The following is an 18,643-nucleotide window of genomic DNA, read 5'->3' as shown; positions in this document are numbered from 1 at the left end:
TGAGAAACATCCATTCACCCCTACCCTTTGTTTCCTATCTGCCAACCAGTTTTCTATCCATGTTAATACCCGCCCCCCAATTCCATGAGCCCTAATTTTACCCACCAATCTCCTGTGAGGCACTTTATCATGCGGATGATATTAAAATAGGTGGCGTTGTAGATAGTGTAGGTTATGAAAAATTACAGGGGGATCTGGATCAGCTGGGTCTGTGAGCTGAGGACTGGCAAATGGCTTTCAATCCAGATAAATGTGAGGTATTGCAATTTGGGAGATCAAACCAGGATAGGACTTGCACAGTGAACGGTAGGGCCGTGGGGAGTGTTATGGAACAGGGGGATCTAGGATTACAAGTGCATAGTTCACTGAAAGTGGTGTCATAGGTAGACAGGGTGTTGAAGAAGGCATTTGGTGCACTGGCCTTCATCAGTCAGGGCACTGAGTATAGGAGTTAAGAAGTTATGTTGTAGTTATATTAGATGTTGATGAGGCCGCACTTGGAGTACTGTGTACGGTTTTGGTCACCCTGTTATAGGAAAAATGTTATTAAATTAGAAAGAGTGCAGAAAAGATTTACCAGGATGTTGCCTGGACTTGGGGACCTGAGTTACAAGGAGAGGTTGTATTGACTAGAACATTATTCCCTGGAATGTAGGAGATTGAGGGGTGATCTGATAGGGGTGTATAAGATCATGAGGGGCATAGACAGGGTGAAAGCACATTGTCTTTTTCCCAGGGAGGGGGTGCTAAAACAAGAGGGCATTGGTTTAATTCAGAGGTGAGAGATTTAAAAGGACCATCGGGGCAGCATCTTCACACAAAGGGTGGTGTGTATTTGGAACGAGCTGGCAGAAATAGTGGTTGAGGCAGGCACATTAGCAACATTTAAAAGCCATCTAGCTAAGTCCATGGATAGGAGAAGTTTCGAGGGCCATGGGCCAAACACGGGCAGATGGGACTAGCTCGCTGGGCAACACAGTCGGCATGGACGAGTTGGGCTGAAGGGCCTGTTTCCAAGCTGTATGACTCTATGACCTGCAAGTTCCTGGGGCATCTTGCAAGGCAGATGTGGCGATGTCTCCTCTCATGGCAGAATCAAGAACCAGGGCCTGTCCATTCAAAACAGATTTCTTTTGTCTTCCAGAGGATCATGAAACTCTCATCCTCAAAGGGCAATGGAAGCAGAGTCTTTGAATATTTTTAAGGTGGAATGTTACATACCAGCAACAATAGAAACACAATGAGCCATGTTTAAATATTAGAATCTATTTATTAATAACTAAGAGAAATAAAAATGTTAGCTATTAAACATTGACCCCAAAGTAAACTTGAAGTGTGCGTGTGGCAAGTTCCCAAGTCTAGGAACAGTTCTCAAAGTTCAGTTCAGCAATTCATGATGCAGTACGATGAGCAAAGGCTTCTGAAAACCACAGTAGAATACAGAGAGAATATAGAGAGAATGTAGAGAGAGGAATTTATAAAATCCACAAGTTCCACGATGGAACCCAAACGACGCCTCAATCACCGATGATCTCCATTGCTTTGTTCCAAAGTATCTGCCACACCGAGGGCACTCGATACGTGGCCGCCCACAGATATACCTGCCTTCCAGTACAGGTTAACGACAGGTGGACTCCACAGATTGCGCCAAAAATCCATCCATGGATTGTATAGTGACAGTCACAACGATTGTCCGTCACTCGTAGACACAGAGACACTGGCAGTCAGTATTCCCAACTCTCTCTCTCTGTCTCTCTGTCTCTCTGTCTCTCTCTCTCTCTCTCTCTTTCTCTCTCTCTCTCTCTCTCTCCAGTTGTCTGTGCAACTGCCAGTACGCTCCAATTACAGTCTTTTTTTCTTCCACATGCAGTCGTCAGATAAAGCCACACACACACTTACTACACTACTGTCCAGGTGCCTTAAGGGGACACTCACCAAGTAGCAACCTGGCTCGTAACAGGAGATAAATAGATTCTAACAATGCAAAGGGTAAAAGTTTACTGGGAATAAGCAGGATTGGAGAGTTGAGACTAAGATCAACTCAGTCATGATTTTCTTGAATAATGGTACAGCCTCCAGAGTGCATATATTTGTATTTTAAATGTCTTTCCCAAGGCTTTGATGTTTGATAATAAAAATCTGTGATGGGAACATTTAATGCCAGCATCAGGCATTCTCAGCTTTGAAACTTCATATCAGAAGTACTGGCCTAAAGTGCAGAGTAATGTTACAGTTATATTGCCAAGGCAGACAGACACAGCACATCAGGGAAACCCATTAGACGGGCGATCAATCATTTCCGTCCACAGACCATCCTGAGGACAGTACACCCTTGAGTAGCACTCTCACTTTGCAGCGGAAGACTGTGGATGCAAGTCACACCAGAGAATAGACCTTTCTGCAGTGTATCATTAGGATGTGGAGCCTGCAAAAACCAGAAGTGTTGAAGACTTTCATGAGAAGCTGAATGAACACAGAAGGAAGAAGATAAGATAAGATTTCTTTATTAGTCACATGCACATCCAAACACGCAGTGAAATGCATCTTTTCCGTAGAGTGTTCTGGGGGCAGCCCGCAAGTGTCGCCACGCTTCTGGCGCCAACATAGCATGCCCACAACTTCCTAACCCGTACGTCTTTGGAATGTGGGAGGAAACCGGAGCACCCGGAGGAAACCCACGCAGACACGGGGAGAATGTACAAACGCCTTACAGACGGTGGCCGGAATTGAACCTGGGTCGCTGGCGCTGTAATAGCGTTATGCTAACCGCTACGTTACCGCGCCTACACTCAATGAAGTCACGGTTCCTCTTGTCTCAATGCCATGTTCCCACACTCTCCCCATAGCTTTGATGTATTTTGTATCTAAAAACATAGTCATTCAATATATTCTGCAACTTTTCACCTATCACCTTCTACGGTGGAGAATTCCACTTATTCACCACCCTCCTGGTGATGAAATTTCTCCTCAGCTCAGATGAGAGCTGTAACCTTATATCCTGAGAATGTGACCTCCTTTACTTGTCAGAGTCCGGCACTGGGAGCCCTTTGCATTTCTGCTGATCTCCCTCCGGCAGCTGTCTCCAACCTTCACACCCGCCTCCCACCACCTTGTTCCATCGTTTCGTTCCTTTTTCCCCCTTTCCCTCCCTCTCTCTGTCTCTGTCTCTGTCTCTGTCTCTGTCTCTGTCTGTCTCTGTCTGTCTGTCTGTCTGTCTGTCTGTCTCTCTCTGTCTTCCTCCATCTCTCATTCACCTGCCATTGTCTCCCAACTCCACCCCCACTCCCCTCCCCTACCTGACACTACCTGCCTGTTATCTTACACCCCTCGTCAGCCCACCAATTAGCTCAGACTCCTGTCTCACCCCTCCCCCTCTCCTCTATACCGGCCATCTCCCCCTCTCCACTCTCAGTCCTGATGCAGGGTTTCGACCCGAAATGTTGACATCTCCTTTCCCCCCACAGATGCTGCTCGACCCATTGAGTTCCTCCAGCAGATAGTTTGATGCTGCAGTTTCCTGCTTCTGTAGTCTCTGGTGTCTCCTGAGACTGTTCCCCTGATTCATGACCAGCAAACAAGAAGAAACACCGTCCCTGGATCCAACCTGTACAGCTCTGTCAGAATTGTGTACCTTTTAATCAGATTTTCTCTCATGAATATAATCTCCAGTGAATATTCATCTAGTCAATCCAATCTCCCAGGAATCAGTCCGATGAAACTTTGGAGCAAAAAACAAACTGCTGGAGGAACTCAGAGGTCGAGCAGTATCTGTGGGAGGAGAGGAATTGTCGACATTTTGGGTTGATGCCCTGCATCAGGACTGAGAGTGGAGAGGGGAGATGGCCGGTATAAAGAGGAGAGGGGGATGGGTGAGACAGGGGCTCGTCGGTGACCGGTGGACCAAGGAGAGGTTCAGGATGATGAGCAGAACGAGCCTGGTAGGGGAGGGAGAGGGGTGAAGTTGACAAACAGAGGCAGGTGGGTTCTTTAACACAGTGGGTAAGGTGGGGGAGAGGAAGTGTTAATGTTTTGGGTTGAGACTGCAACTCAGATGAGGTTTGTTAGACTTAATGCCCATTGGGCGTGTTGTCCTATGAGGATAAAACTTTGGTGCACTTCCTCTATGGCAGGTATATCCTTTGTTATATCAGGACACCAGAACAGCTCACAGTACTTCAGTTGTGGTTTCACCAAGGCACCCTAGCATTGTAAATTGGTAAATTAAATTAGTAAGTTGGTTTGTTATTGTCACACGTACTGACATACAGTGAAAAGCATTTTTTGCATGCCATCCATACAGATAATTTCATTACACAGTGCATTGAGGTAGTACAAGGGAAAACAGTAACAGAATGCAGACTAAAATGTCACAGTTACAGAGAAAGTGCAGTGCAGGCAGACAATAATGTGCAAGGTCATAGCGAGGTAGCGAGGTAGATTGTGAGGTCAGAGCCCACCTTATTCTACTAGGGGGCCATTCAATAGATATAACAGTGGGATAGAAGCTGTCCTTGAGCCTGGTGGTACGTTCTTTTAGGCTTTTGTGTCTTCTGCCCGATGGGAGATGGGAGAAGAGAGAATGTCCAGGGTGGGTGGGGTCTTTAGTTATGTTGGCTGCTTTACTGAGTGTAGAGGCCATGGAGGGGAGGCTGGTGTCTGTGATGTGCTGGGCTGTGTCCACAACCCTCTGCAGTTTCTTGAGGTCCTGGGCAGAGCAGTTGCGGTACCAAGCTGCGGTGCATCCAGATAGGATGCTTTCTATGGTGCATCGATAAAAATCGGTGAGAGTCAAAGGGGACATTTTCTTTAGCCTCCTGAGGATGTAGAGGCACTGGTAGCAGGACATCCTTGTAGCGAGACATCCTTGCTTCTGTACTCTAAACTTTGTAGTTGTTTGTAGACTTTGTAGTCACTGCATGTCTGATTTAAGTGAGTGGTGTGGAAGGACACTTGGGTCGTACATCAACACTTCCCAATCCATCAGCATTTAAATCATGTTTTGACTGTCTGTTTTCCTGCCAAGCTGGATAACTTCACGTGTATCCATGTTACACAACATCCGCCGTGTGTTTGCCCACTCACTTAAAGTCTTAAATGGCTTTGCAGTCTCTTTGCACCCTCCTCACAAATCCCAATCCCAATCCCAATCCCAATCCCAATCCCAATCCAATGGGTTTTGGGCTGCTGGGAAGTTTAGAAATCTGACGTTCCTTCCCCTTGTCCAAAGCACTGACAATTTGATGGAAGGCTAGGGAAGGGGGGAAGAGGAGAGGAGTTGGGGGGGAGCACAAACACTGGTGCAAACACGAAGTCTACAGGACTAAGCAACCCATATTCATGGGTGAGCAGCTTCAAGTTCCTGGGCGTCAACATCTCAGACGATCTATCCTGGGCCCAACACATTGATGCAATCACAAAGCAGGCACACCAGCAGTTCCATTAGGAGTTTGAGGAGATTCAGTGTGTCACCAAAGACTCCTGCAAATTTCTACAGATGTACGGTGGAGAGCATTCTGACTGGTTGCATCACCGCCTGGTATGGAGGCTCCAATGCGCAGGATCCAAGAGGCTGCAGATGGTTGTAGACTCAGCCAGCTCCATCACGGGCACAACCCTCCCCGCCATCGAGGACATCTTCAAGAGGCGGTGCCTCAAGAAGGCAGCACCCATCACTAAGGACCCTCACCATCCGGGACGTGCCCTCTTCTCGTTACTACCATAGGGGAGGAGGTACAGGAGCCTGAAGACCCACATTCAATGTTTTCGGAACAGCTTCTTCCCCTCTGCGATCAGATTTCTGAACGGTCCATGAACCCATGAACAGTACCTCGTTATTCCTCTTTTGCTCTATTTTTTTATTTTTGTAACTTATAGTAATTTTTTTATGTCCTGCACTGTACTGCTGCCGCAAAACAACAATGTTTACAACATATGTCAGTGATAATGAACCTGATTCTGATCACTGTCACATTGGTGTTCATGGGAGCTTGCTGTACACAAATTAGATGCCCCATTTCGAGCACTGCAACGGAACCTTGGGACATGCAAGTATTTCTTCCTAAAGCCTGCGTGAGGTTTGTTTGTGATGTACAGGAAGTGACTGCTCTGCCTATTGCTCTTTGGGTAAGGTGTTTGCTTAGCTGATTGCAATCCCTTTCACACTGAACCTTGGAGCACGCCTTGAAGAGTCAAGAGTCAGTGGCTTCTATTAACAAAATGACAGCAGCAACCGTGTAACACTAACAGGCCTTATGCAAGTTTGATGCCTCAATTGGCCTTCAGAGCTTGCAGCAGAATGATTCAGGGTTCATTCCAATTTTGCAGCCGAGCAGAATGTCACGGCAAATGATCTTGTTAAGGAAACAGGTCATAAATAACTGGACAGCTGGGCAATGAGGGCAAGTTAAGCGTCGTTTTGTTTTCAAATACCATTTCCTGAGATTTGTGCTCTTCAAACATTTATTCCCATTTGCGTGTGTGTTGTAAATTATCCCTGGTGTGCAGTTAAATTGCAAAAGAATGAAAGGGAGTTGCTGGGCATGTGAGAGAGAATAAGTTATAGGGATAAAGAGCAAGCCAGCTCCCGGGGTGGAATCCCACCAGTCCCATTCCCTGCTCCTTACTTCCCTCCAGTTCTGCACCATATTCTCTCTCATGGGCTCATCAACATCCTTTTACTGCCTTCCTACTCCAGGGGGTAACTTACAGGAGCCAGTTAACCTACCAGTATGCCTCTGGGATGTGGGAGAGTGTTCGAAGTGGGGACATCGTTAGAAGACATGTGGCCGGTCGTTTAAAATAAAGGTGTGAAGGAATTTCTTTGTCAGATGCACAAGTACATGTGTGCACAGGTGCAGTGAAAGACTTACTTGCAGCAACATCACAGGCACAGAGCATCAGATAAGCAGCATTCACAAGAAAAACATAAATGAAACATAAATTGCACACATTTTTTACAAGAAAGAACACAATTAAAACAAAAAGGTCTATTTTAGTGCAAAGTGGTCACAGTGTTGCTAAACTGTAGTGATTAGGGTTGTGCAGGTTGGTTCAAGAACCAACTGGTTGAAGGGAAGTAACTGTTCCTGAACCTGGTGGTGTGGGACTTCAGGCTTCTGTACCTCCTGCCCGATGGGAGCTGTGAGAAGATGGCACGGCGCGGATGGTGGGGGATCTTTGATGATGGATGTTGCCTTCTTGAGGCAGCGCCTCCTGTAGATACTCCCGATGGTGGGGAGGAATGTGCCTGTGATGTATTGGGCTGAGTCCACAACTCCCTGCAGCTTCTTACATTCCTGTGCATTCGACTTTCCATACCAGACCATGATGCTACCAGTCAGGACACTGTCAACAGTACAACTGTAGAAGTTTGTTAGGGTGTTCAGTGACATGCTGAACCTCCTAATCCTGCTAAAAAAGTGAAGATGCTGGCGTGCCTTCCTTGTGATTGCATCTACGTGCTGGGCCCAGAGCGGGTCATCCGATATGTAAACACTGGAGTGTTGTGGAGCCTGGATCATTGTGGGCATTTCAAGGGGAGATAGATATAATTTTGAAAGATCAGGGAATTGAGGGCTGTGGGGAACTGGCACTGAAGGGGAAGTGAGGCCTGGGGCAGATCAGCAATGATCTGATTGAATGGTGGGTAGACTTGAGGGGCCGAGGGGCCTACCCTTGCTCCTGTTTTGTTGTGTTCTTACGGAACCGCCAGAGGAAACTCACACAGTCTTGGGGAGAATGTGCAAACTCCAAGGTCAGGATGAAACACCAGGTTCAGGAACTGTGAGGGATCAGTACCTACAGGAATTAAAGGAATAAGTTATGGAACGACATGACATAGACTATGTTTGTACTGAATGTAGAATATCAAAGGGTGACCTTACTGAGATGCTTCAGATGATAAAAGGCTTTGATCAGATGGTGAGAAAGAAATCACTTTCTCTAGTGGGAAAGACCAGAATCAAGGTTATACCTTAAATTTAGATCCAGGGTGTCTGCACGCAAAAGGGAGGTGAAAGTCAAATCTCCCTCTCCAAAGCACTATTAAACTTGTGGGGTGGTGCAGCAGAGTGTCCGTGGGGGTTGATGAAGCGGGAGGGGGCGAGGTGAAGGTCAGGAAGGATGTTTCGGATCTATTGCTTCTGGTGGATCTGAGATATGGAATCATTGAGTCATATACCACAGAAACGTGTCCTTCAACCCACTGAGTCTGCGCCAAGCCCCCATCCTACACTAATCCCATTGTATTCTTCCCACATTCTCAGCAACTCCAATACCAGAGGGCATGCGTTTAAGGCGTGAAGGGGTAGGTTCAGAACAGACGTCAGAGGTACGTTTTTTACTGAGAGAGTGGCGGATGCCTGGAATGCGTTGCTTGACAGGGTGGTGGGGGCAAATTCGTTGGGGGTTTTTAAGAGGGGCTTGGTTGGTTACATGCATAGAGAAAAATGGAGGGATGTGGGCATTCTGTAGGTAGGAGGGAATAGCTATGTCGGCACAACATTGTGGGCCAAAGGGCCTGTTCTGTGCTGTACTGTTCTATGTTCTATGTTCTATGTTCTATGTTCTATGTTCTAACTCCTCCCAGATTTTACACTGACCTACACACCAGGGGAAATTCAGTGGTCATTTAGCCTACCAATCTTGCACCTTATTTGTCCACCTGCACTGCACTTTCTCTGTAACTGTAATGCATATTCTGCATTCCGTTATTACCTTTCCATTTGTACTACCTCGATGTACTTATGTATGGAATTTGTCTGTCTGGATGGCAGGCAAGTAAAGCTTTTCACTGCATCTTGGTACATGTGACAATAATAAACCAATTACCAATTACCAATCTGCAATGGTCAATCAATGGCCAATTTAAGGACGTGGGAGGAAACCGGAGCACGCAGGGGAAACCCTAGGAGTCACAGGGACAATGTGCAAACTCCACACAGATGGTACCAGAGGTCAGGATTGAACTGGATCTCTGGAGCTGTGAGACAGCGGCTCTACAAGCTGCACCACTGTGCTGCCAGGTTTAATCGGGCCAAGTGTTTAAATCAGTGGATTAGCATCTGAGGGCCTGGAAAACGATCTGGAGACATGTCCATCCCACTGGGATAACTGGGGAATTTACAGTCAGGGAGCTGAACCAATCTGGAATAAAAAACTGGCACTCAGACAGAATGATAATGAGTTCTGATGAAGGGTCTCGACCCGAAACGTCGACAATTCATTTTCCGCCACAGATGCTGCTTAACCCGATGAATTCCTCCAGCACATTGTTTGTTGGTGCAGATTCCAACATCTGCAGCTTCCTGTGTTTATGTCTTCTTGATAGTGAAGCTATTGGATAGTTGTAAAAATTCACCTGTTTCACTACTGGTATTGGTATTGGTTTATTATTGTCACTTGTACCAAGGTACAGTGAAAAACTTGCCTTGCATACCGATCATACAGACTGATTCATTGTACAGTGCATTGAGGTAGTACAGAGTAAAACAATAACAGAATGCAGAGTAAAGTGTCACAGCTACAGGGAAGTGTATTTCAGGCAGACAATAAGGTGCAAGGTCATAACAAGGTAGATTGTGAGGTCAAGAGTCTATCTCATTGTACAAGGGAAACATTCAATAGTCTTATCACTGTGGGATAGAAGCTGTCCTTGAGCCTGGTGGTACGTGCCCTCAGGCTCCTGTATCTTCTGCCTGATGGGAGAAGGGAGAAGAGAGAATGACTCGGGTGGGTGGGGTCTTTGATTATGCTGGCTGCTTTACCGAGGCAGCGAGAGGTAAAGACAGAGCACCGGGGAAGGGAATCTGCTGTCCTCACCCAGTCTGGCCTATCTTCTTGTTCCTGGGCAGTCCCTCAGGATCTCAGATGAGTTACTTCTACTCGGGTTTAGACCATAAGATATAGGAGCAGAATTAGGCCATTCAGCCCATTGAGTCTGCTCTGCCATTCAATAATAGCTGATTTCTTTCTCAACCTCATTCTCCTGCCTTCTCCCTGTAACCCTTAACCCCCTTACCAATCAAGAACCTATCAATCTCTGCGTTAGATACACCCAATGGTTTGGTCTCCATAGCTGTCAGTGGCAATGAATTCCGCAGATCCACCACCCTCTGACTGAAGAAATTCTTCCTCATCTCATTTCTAAAGGGATGTCCCTTAATTCTGAGGCTGTGCCCTTGGATCTTAGGCTCTCCTACTAGCATCCTCTCCATGTCCACTCTCTCCAGGCCTTTCAGTATCCGGTAGGTTTCAATGAGGTCCCCCCCCATCCTTCTGAACTCCATCAAGTACAGGTCCAGAGACATCAAATGTCCTTATACGTTAAGCCTTTCATTCCAGGGATCATTCTTGGTTTAGGGTGTTCTGAGGTGATTGATGAGGCCAGTGTAGGAACTGTCCACCCTTCCACAGATGGGGCAGGAGGTAACTGATGGAACAGGTGGGTGCGTAGTTTGTGAGGTGGTGAGCTCCTTCTGACACATCAGCAGAGCCTCTCTGTGCTCCCAATGCACGGACTCGTGGTTCTCAAACCTACCCTGAATAGCAACCAATTTTATAGCAGGAACTAAGACTTCAATCTTCTCAATATTTAAATAGAGGAAACTTTTACTCATCCAATCCTCAAAGTCAGGCAAATCCGACCTAAAGTCCTAACATTTCATCTAAGTGACAGCATCTCTGCCTGTGCAATGTCCAGTCTGAAGAAAGACAGTCATTCCAGATTTTGTACTCTAATCTCTATAGATGCATTGAACTCATAACCTGCTGACCCAGAGGTGAAACTGCTAGATCTTAATACCATAGGAAGTCTCGAGCTTCAGAAATGAAATGGCATTCTCTCTGTATTTTTTTAGTGATTCAGTGATAATGTTGAAAATTCTCCATAATTTGAAACATTTCACTCTTATACTCAGTGAAAACCTCGATTTATAGTTGGGTTCATTCTAAGTAATCTGTGCGGTGGCTATTTCAGGACTAGAAGCTCATGAGAGTAAACTGTCAGATGAGAAAGATCACCCCTGGTAAATTGAACTCTTGCTTCCTGTGATGTCACCAGGGATTAGCTAATTTCCAATTTCCAAGACCGGTCTTGCTAACTTCTATCTTCTATTATTGCCAGACACATCATCAAATCCTTTCATAAAGAAGGTTTCTTACAAATATATATTTTTATTAACATAATCAAAGCTTCATTAGTTCAGTCTCATTAGCTCTACCGATGTCAGAAACACTTGACTCATTTTCTTTCACAGTCAGCTACAATAATTTTCCAACTACAGGTGTCAAGATAATGACCATTTAAATTCCATCATATACGTTCAACCATTCCTTCAAGGTTTGGAAGTTGGATAATTGGAGATGGGTTGTACCTGGGGAGAAAAAAGTAGAGTAAATGATCACTCCAATTATATTGGGTGACAAATCCTAATTGTCTTTTTTCACTTGTACAGGATAAAGCCATTATTTCTTTGAAGTTTAATTTTGCCGTACAGTTCCATTGCTTGGCAGACAGTCAAGTCAAGATTGAGTTGAAGTTTGAGGTTCAAGGTGTAAGAGATGTAAGGGATAATTATGACAGTCACTGCCTGGTGATAGTCTATTAAAGCAGTTCCTCATCTATTAAGGAAAGTTCCCATTAAACAACACACCGATGTTATGAATAGTACAGATTCTATAACAAATTTGCCAGGATACCAGCAAAGAAATAAAACTAAACAAAATATCCAGAGTTATTTTTTCTAACCTGTCATCTCCAAGCGTGACATTAATTGCCTGTTCAGGGTTGCCCTGGGAAAATAGAACATAGAACATAGAAAAACTACAGCACAATTCAGCCCTTTCGGCCCACAAAGCTGTGCCGAACATGTCCCTATCCTAGAAATTACTAGGCTTACCCACAGCCCTCTATTTTACTCAGCTCCATGTACCTATCTAACAGTCTCTTGAAAGACCCTAGTGTATCCGCCTCCACCACCGTTTCCGGCAGCCCATTCCACACACTCACCACTCTCTGGGTAAAAAACTTACCCCTGACATCTCCTCTATATCTACTCCCCAGCACCTTAAACTTATGTCCTCTTGTGGCCACCAATTCAGCCCTGGGGAAAAGCCTCTGACTATCTACCCTATCAATACCTCTCATCATCTTATACACCTCTATCAGGTCCCCCCTCATCCTCCGTCTCTCCAAGGAGAAAAGGCCGAGTTCCCTCAACCTGCTTTCATAAGGCATGCTCCCCATTCCAGGCAGCATCCTTGTAAATCTCCTCTGCACCCTCTCTATGGCTTCCACATGTTTCCTGTAGTGAGGTGACCAGAACTGAGCAAATACTCCAAGTGGGGTCTGACCAGGGACCTATATAGCTGCAACAATACCTCTTGGCTCCTAAATTCAATTCCCCATGCCTTCTTTACCACAGAGTCAACCTGTGCAGCCGCCTTGAGCGTCCTATGGACTCTGACCCCAAGATCCCTCTGATCCTCCACACTGCCAAGAGTCCTACCATTAATACCATATTCCGCCAACATATTTGACCTACCAAAATGAACCACTTCACACTTATCTGGGTTGAACTGCATCTGCCACTTCTCAGTCCAACTCTGCATCCTATCTATATCCCTCTGTAACCTCTGACAGCCCTCCAAACTATCCACAACACCCCCGACCTTCGTGTCATCTGCAAACTTACTAACCCACCCCTCCACTTCCTCATTCAGGTCATTTATAAAAATCACAAAGAGTAAGGGTCCCAGTACAGATCCCTGAGGTACACCACTGGTCACCAACCTCCACTCAGAATACGACCTTTCAACAACCACTTTTTGCCTTCTGTGGGCCAGCCAGTTCTGGATCCACACTGCAATGTCCCCTTGGATCCCATGTCTCCTCACCTTCTCTATAAGCCTCGCATGGGGTACCTTATCAAACACCTTGCTGAAATCCATATACACTACGTCTACTGCTCTCCCTTCATCGATGTACTTAGTCACATCCTCAAAAAATTCAATCCGGCTGGTAAGACAGGACCTGCCCTTGACAAAGCCATGCTGACTATTCCTAATCATATTATACCTCTCCAAATGTTCATAAATCCTGCCTCTCAAGATCTTCTCCATCAGCTTACCAACCACTGAGGTAAGACTCACCGGTCTATAATTTCCTGGGCTATCCCTACTCCCCTTCTTGAATAAGGGAACAACATCCGCAACCCTACAATCTTCTGGAACCTCTTCTGTCTCCATTGATGACACAAAGATCATCGTCAGAGGCTCTGCAATCTCCTCCCTCACCTCCTACAGCAACCTGGGTACATCTCATCCGGTCCTGGTGACTTATCTAACTTGATGCTTTCCAAAAGTTTCAGCACCACCTCTTTTCTAATATCTACATGCTCAAGATTTTCAGGCCACTGCAAGTCCCCACTACAATCCCCCAGATCTTTTTCCGTGGTGAATACTGATGTAAAGTATTCATTAAGTACCTCCGCTATTTCTTCTGAATCCATACAAACTTTCCCACTGCTGCACTTGATAGGCCCTATCCTTTCGCATCTCATCCTCTTACTCTTCACATACTTGTAGAACGCCTTGGGGTTTTCCTTAATCCTGCCCGCCAAGGCCTTCTCATGTCCCCTTCTGGCTCCCCTAATCTCTTTCTTAAGTTCCTTCCTTTTAGCCTTGTACTCCTCCAGATCTCTAACATTACCGAGCTCTCTGTACCTTTTGTATGCTTTTCTTTTCCTTTTGACTAGATTTATTATAGCCTTTGTACACCACGGTTCCTGTATCCTCTCGTGACTCCCCTGTCTCATCGGACCATGTCTATGCAGAGCTCCACACAAATATGCCCTGAATATTTGCCACATATCTTCCGTACTTTTCCCAGAGAACATCTGTTCCCAATTTAATCTTCCAATTTCCTGCCTGACAACCTCATAATTCCCTTTACTCCAAGTAATCACCTTTCTAGCCTGTCTATTCCTATCCCTCTCCAGTGCTAACGTAAAGAAGATGGAATTATGATCACTATCACCAAAATGTTCACCCACTGAGAGATCTGACACCTGACCAGGTTCATTTCCCAATATCAAATCAAGCACAGCTTCTCCTCTTGTAAGTCTATCTACATACTGTGTCACAAACCCTTCCTGAACACACCTAACAAACTCCACCCCATCTAAACCCCTCACTGTCTGGAGATGCCAGTCGATGTTTGGGAAATTAAAATCCCCCATCACAACAATTCTGTTATTCTCACACCTTTCTAGGATCTGCTTTCCTATATGCTCCTCAATAACCCTGTCACTATTGGGTGGCCTATAAAAAAACACCTAGCACTGTTATCGACCTCTGTTCCTAACCTCCACCCACAGAGACTCCGTAGACAATCCCTCCACAATGTCCACCTTTTCCGCAGCCATGACACTATCTCTGATCAACAGTGCCACTCCCCCACCTCACTTGCCTCCCTCCTGTCCCTCCTGAAACATCTAAAACCCGGCACTTGAATCAACCATTCCAGCCCTGGAGCCATCCAAGTCTCCATAATGGCCACCACATCATAGCTCCAAGTATCAATCCAAGCTCTAAGCTCATCTGCCTTGTTCACAATACTCCTTGCATTAAAATCGACACATCTCAAGCCTGTCTGAACACGTCCCTTCTCTAGCACCTGCCTATGGTACTTACTCCTAGCCTCCTCTATTTGAGAGCCAAACACCTCTTCCCCAGTCTCTCTAGTACGGATCCCACCCCCCAACAATTCTATTTTAAACACTCCCCAGTAGCCTTAGCAAACCTCCCCTCCAGTAAGTTGGTCTCCCCGGGATTCAAGTGCAATCCGTCCTCTTTGAACAGGTCATACCTGCCCCAAAAGCGGCCCCAATGATCCAGAAAACTGAATCCCTGCTCCTTACTCCAATCCCTCAACCACGCATTTAACCTCCCCTTCATTCTGTTCCTATACCCACTGTCACTTAGCACAGGCAGTAATCTGGAAATTACTACCTTTGAGGTCCTGCTTTTCAACTTCCTTCCTAATTCTCTTTAGTCTTTTTTCAGGACCTCATTCCTTTCCCTACCTATGTCGTTGGTACCAATATGTACCACAACCTCTGGCTGTTCTCCCTCCCCCTTCAGGATATCTTGGATGCGATCTGAAACATCCCAGACCCTGGCACCTGGGAGGCAAACTACCTTCTGAGTTTGGTCCAGTCTTATCCATGGCCGTGTTGGCTGTGTATGGGATTATGCCAATGCAACACCGCCCGATCTCCACAAACTGAAGCTCATGCCACCCATGTTATTACACACCTGCTTCACTGCCTTCACCCCAGCTGACATTGTTTCGATTTTAATGGCAACTGCTCTGCCCGAGACCACAGGCAACTGCAGAGAGTTGTGGACACAGCCCAGCACACCGTGGAAACGAGCTTCCCCTCCATGGACTCTGTCTACACTTCTCACTGCCTCAGTAAAGCAGCCAACATAATCAAAGACCCCACCCACCCCAGACATTCTCTTTTCTCCCCGCTCCTGTTGGGCAGAAAATACAAAAGCCTGAAGCAGGTACTACCAGGCTCAAGGGAAGCTTATATCCCACTGTTATGACTATTGAATGGTCCCCTAGCACGATAAGATGGACTCCTGACTTCACAATCTACCTTGTTATGGCCTTGCACCTTATTGCCTGCCTGTGCTGCACTTTCTCTGTAACTGTAACACTTTATTCTGCATTCTGTTATTGTTTTCCCTTGTACTACCTCAATGCACTGATGTGATGAAATGATCTGTATGGATGGCATGCAGAACAAAGCTTTTCACTGTACCTCAGTACTTGTGACAATAATTAACTAATTTACAAATTAATCATCCATCTATTCACAGCTTTCCATGGCTTTCCCCTTGTGCTGATCAACTGTTGTGCTGATCAGCTGGCAGAAGTATTTGCAGACATACTTAACCTCTCCCTGCTTCAATCTCAGGTTCCCACTTGCTTTAAGAAGACCACTATCATCTCGGTACTGAAGAAAAGCAAGGTAGCCTGCCTCAATGACTACTGACCAGTGGCTCTAACATCCACCATCATGAAGTGCTTTGAGAGGTTGGTCATGGCACGCATCAACTCTAGCCTCCCAGACAACCTGGACCCATTGCAATTCGCCTATCGCTGAAACAGGTCTACAGCGAACGCCATCTCCCTGGCCCTACACTCAGCTCTGGAGCATCTGGGCAGTAAAGACACTTACATTAGACTATTGTTTATTGACTACAGCTCTGCCTTCAATACAATAATCCCAAGCAAACTTGTCACCAAATTCTGAGACCTAGGACTCAACACCCTCCTCTGTAACTGGATCCTTGACTTTCTAACCAACAATCTGCAATCAGTGAGGATAGGCAGCCATATCTCCGGCACAATTATTCTCAACACTGGTGCCCCCCCCCCCCCAAGGCTGCATCCTCAACCCTCTACTCTACTCCCTATACACTCATGACTGTGTGGCCAGATTCTGCTCTAACTCCATCTACAAGTTTGCAGATGATACCACCGTTGTAGGCCGTATCTCAAACTGCGATGAGTTGGAGTACAGGAAAGAGATAGAGAGCTTAGTGGAATGGTGTCATGACAATAACCTTTCCCTCAATGTCAACAAAACAAAAGAGCTGGTCATTGACTTCAGGAAAGGGGGCTGTGAACATGCACCTGTCTACATCAACGATGCTGAGGTCAAGAGTGTTGAGAGCTTCAAGTTCCTGGGAGTGAACATCACTAACAGCCTGTCCTGGTCAAACCACATAGATGCCACAGCCAAGAAAGCTCACCAGTGCCTCTACTTCCTCAGGAGGCTAAAGAAATTTGGCATGTCCCCTTTGACACTCACCAACTTTTATCGACGCAGCACAGAAAACATCCTATCTGGATGTATCACGGCTTGGTACGGCAACTGCTCTGCCCAGGACCACAAGAAACTGCAGAGAGTTGTGGACACAGCTCAGCACATCACAGACACCAGCCTCCCCTCCTTGGACTCTGTCTTTACCTCTCGCTGCCTTGGTGTAGCAGCCAGCATAATCAAAGACCCCACCCACCCGGGACATTCTCTCTTCTCTCCTCTTCCATCAGGTAGAAGATACAAGAGCCTGAGGGCACGTACCACCAGACTTAAGGACAGCTTCTACCCCACTGTGATAAGACTATTGAATGGTTCCCTTATACAATGAGATGAACTATGACCTCGCAATCTACCTTGTTGTGACCTTGCACCTTATTGTTTACCTGCACTGCACTTTCTCTGTAGTTGTGACACTTTACTCTGTACTGTTTTTGTTTTACCCTGTACTACCTCAATGCACTCTGTACTAACTCAATGTAACTGCACTGTGTAATGAATTGACCTGTACGATCGGTATGCAAGACAAGTTTTTCACTGTACCTCGGTACAAGTGACAATAATAAACCAATACTAATACCAATACCAATGTGCCTACGTTGCTGCTGCAAGTAAGCTTTTCATTGCACCTGTGCACACATGTACCTGTGCATACTGTATGGCTATAAACTCGACTTTGACTTTGAAGAACTGCCAAACAAATAAATCCAGACATAGATGGCAATTTTTCCCAGGAGTAACTCCAGTGAGTTGAGAAATCTAATTAACTATTACTGGTGGGTCCAACTGAACAACACTGGAGGAGAACTTTCAATCTGTGATCATGACCGGTTCAAGGAGGCAGCCACCTCCACTTTCCCCAAGGGCTACACACACTGGCTTTACCAACAACTCTCGCGTCCAATATTATGCAATATTCTCTATAGGAACTGTACAGTTTCCATTAACATCTCTCCGCCTTGCTCTCAGGTACTCAACACACTTCCTTCCACTCATTTTCAATATTTAATCGGGTCTGAAACAGGGATTTTAAACTCTCTTGTGAAGAGAACTATTGTACAAGAGAGTGCAATAATTTCTCCAAATCAATAACTACATCCAGTATCGTACTTTCGAGATCTGATAAACATAAACAGATATTTTTCTAAAATTTAAACTGGATTTCAGAATTGCAAGTTTTGATTCTGACATAATTTTTTTCACCAGACTTTTCCAGGTACACGCCCAGGAAACGTTGTTTTCAATTTCATCGTCACCAGATACCCGAACATCAAGGATTTTAAAAACATATTTCAAATTACTTCCAATTCCAAATATGTCAGTGGGGCTCTTCGAGGACGTGGAAATGGAAGATTAAATGCAAATATCCGCCCAAATGTATCTTTTAATCCAGGCCACTAGAGTATTTTTGACTTCCTATTTATGGCTGAAATTCTAACTATGAATTTAAATCTATGGTACAGATTTCACGCTGGGTGAAATCAGATTGTAAACTTGAAGTTTCTTCCCAAGTGATGTTAAAATCGAGGAAAGTGTCGCTCGTATCTGCCCGTCAACTTTAAGTCCAAAATAGTTTGCAAAACAAAACTATCTGACGAATGAATGATACATGAATACAGAGATTATGTTTTCCGCAGTCATTGATAAATCGGCGTGCCTTCTTCTTGAATATCTGTCGGATCGGCTGAACTCCCAGTTCCAGAGAAGGTGGATGGAGTGTGTGATCCAGCGATCTGGCCTGAGAGATC

The sequence above is a fragment of the Pristis pectinata genome, chromosome 3 (assembly GCF_009764475.1).
Source record: "Pristis pectinata isolate sPriPec2 chromosome 3, sPriPec2.1.pri, whole genome shotgun sequence".
Taxonomy (NCBI): domain Eukaryota; kingdom Metazoa; phylum Chordata; class Chondrichthyes; order Rhinopristiformes; family Pristidae; genus Pristis; species Pristis pectinata.
Note: the sequence above shows the minus strand (reverse complement) of the source record.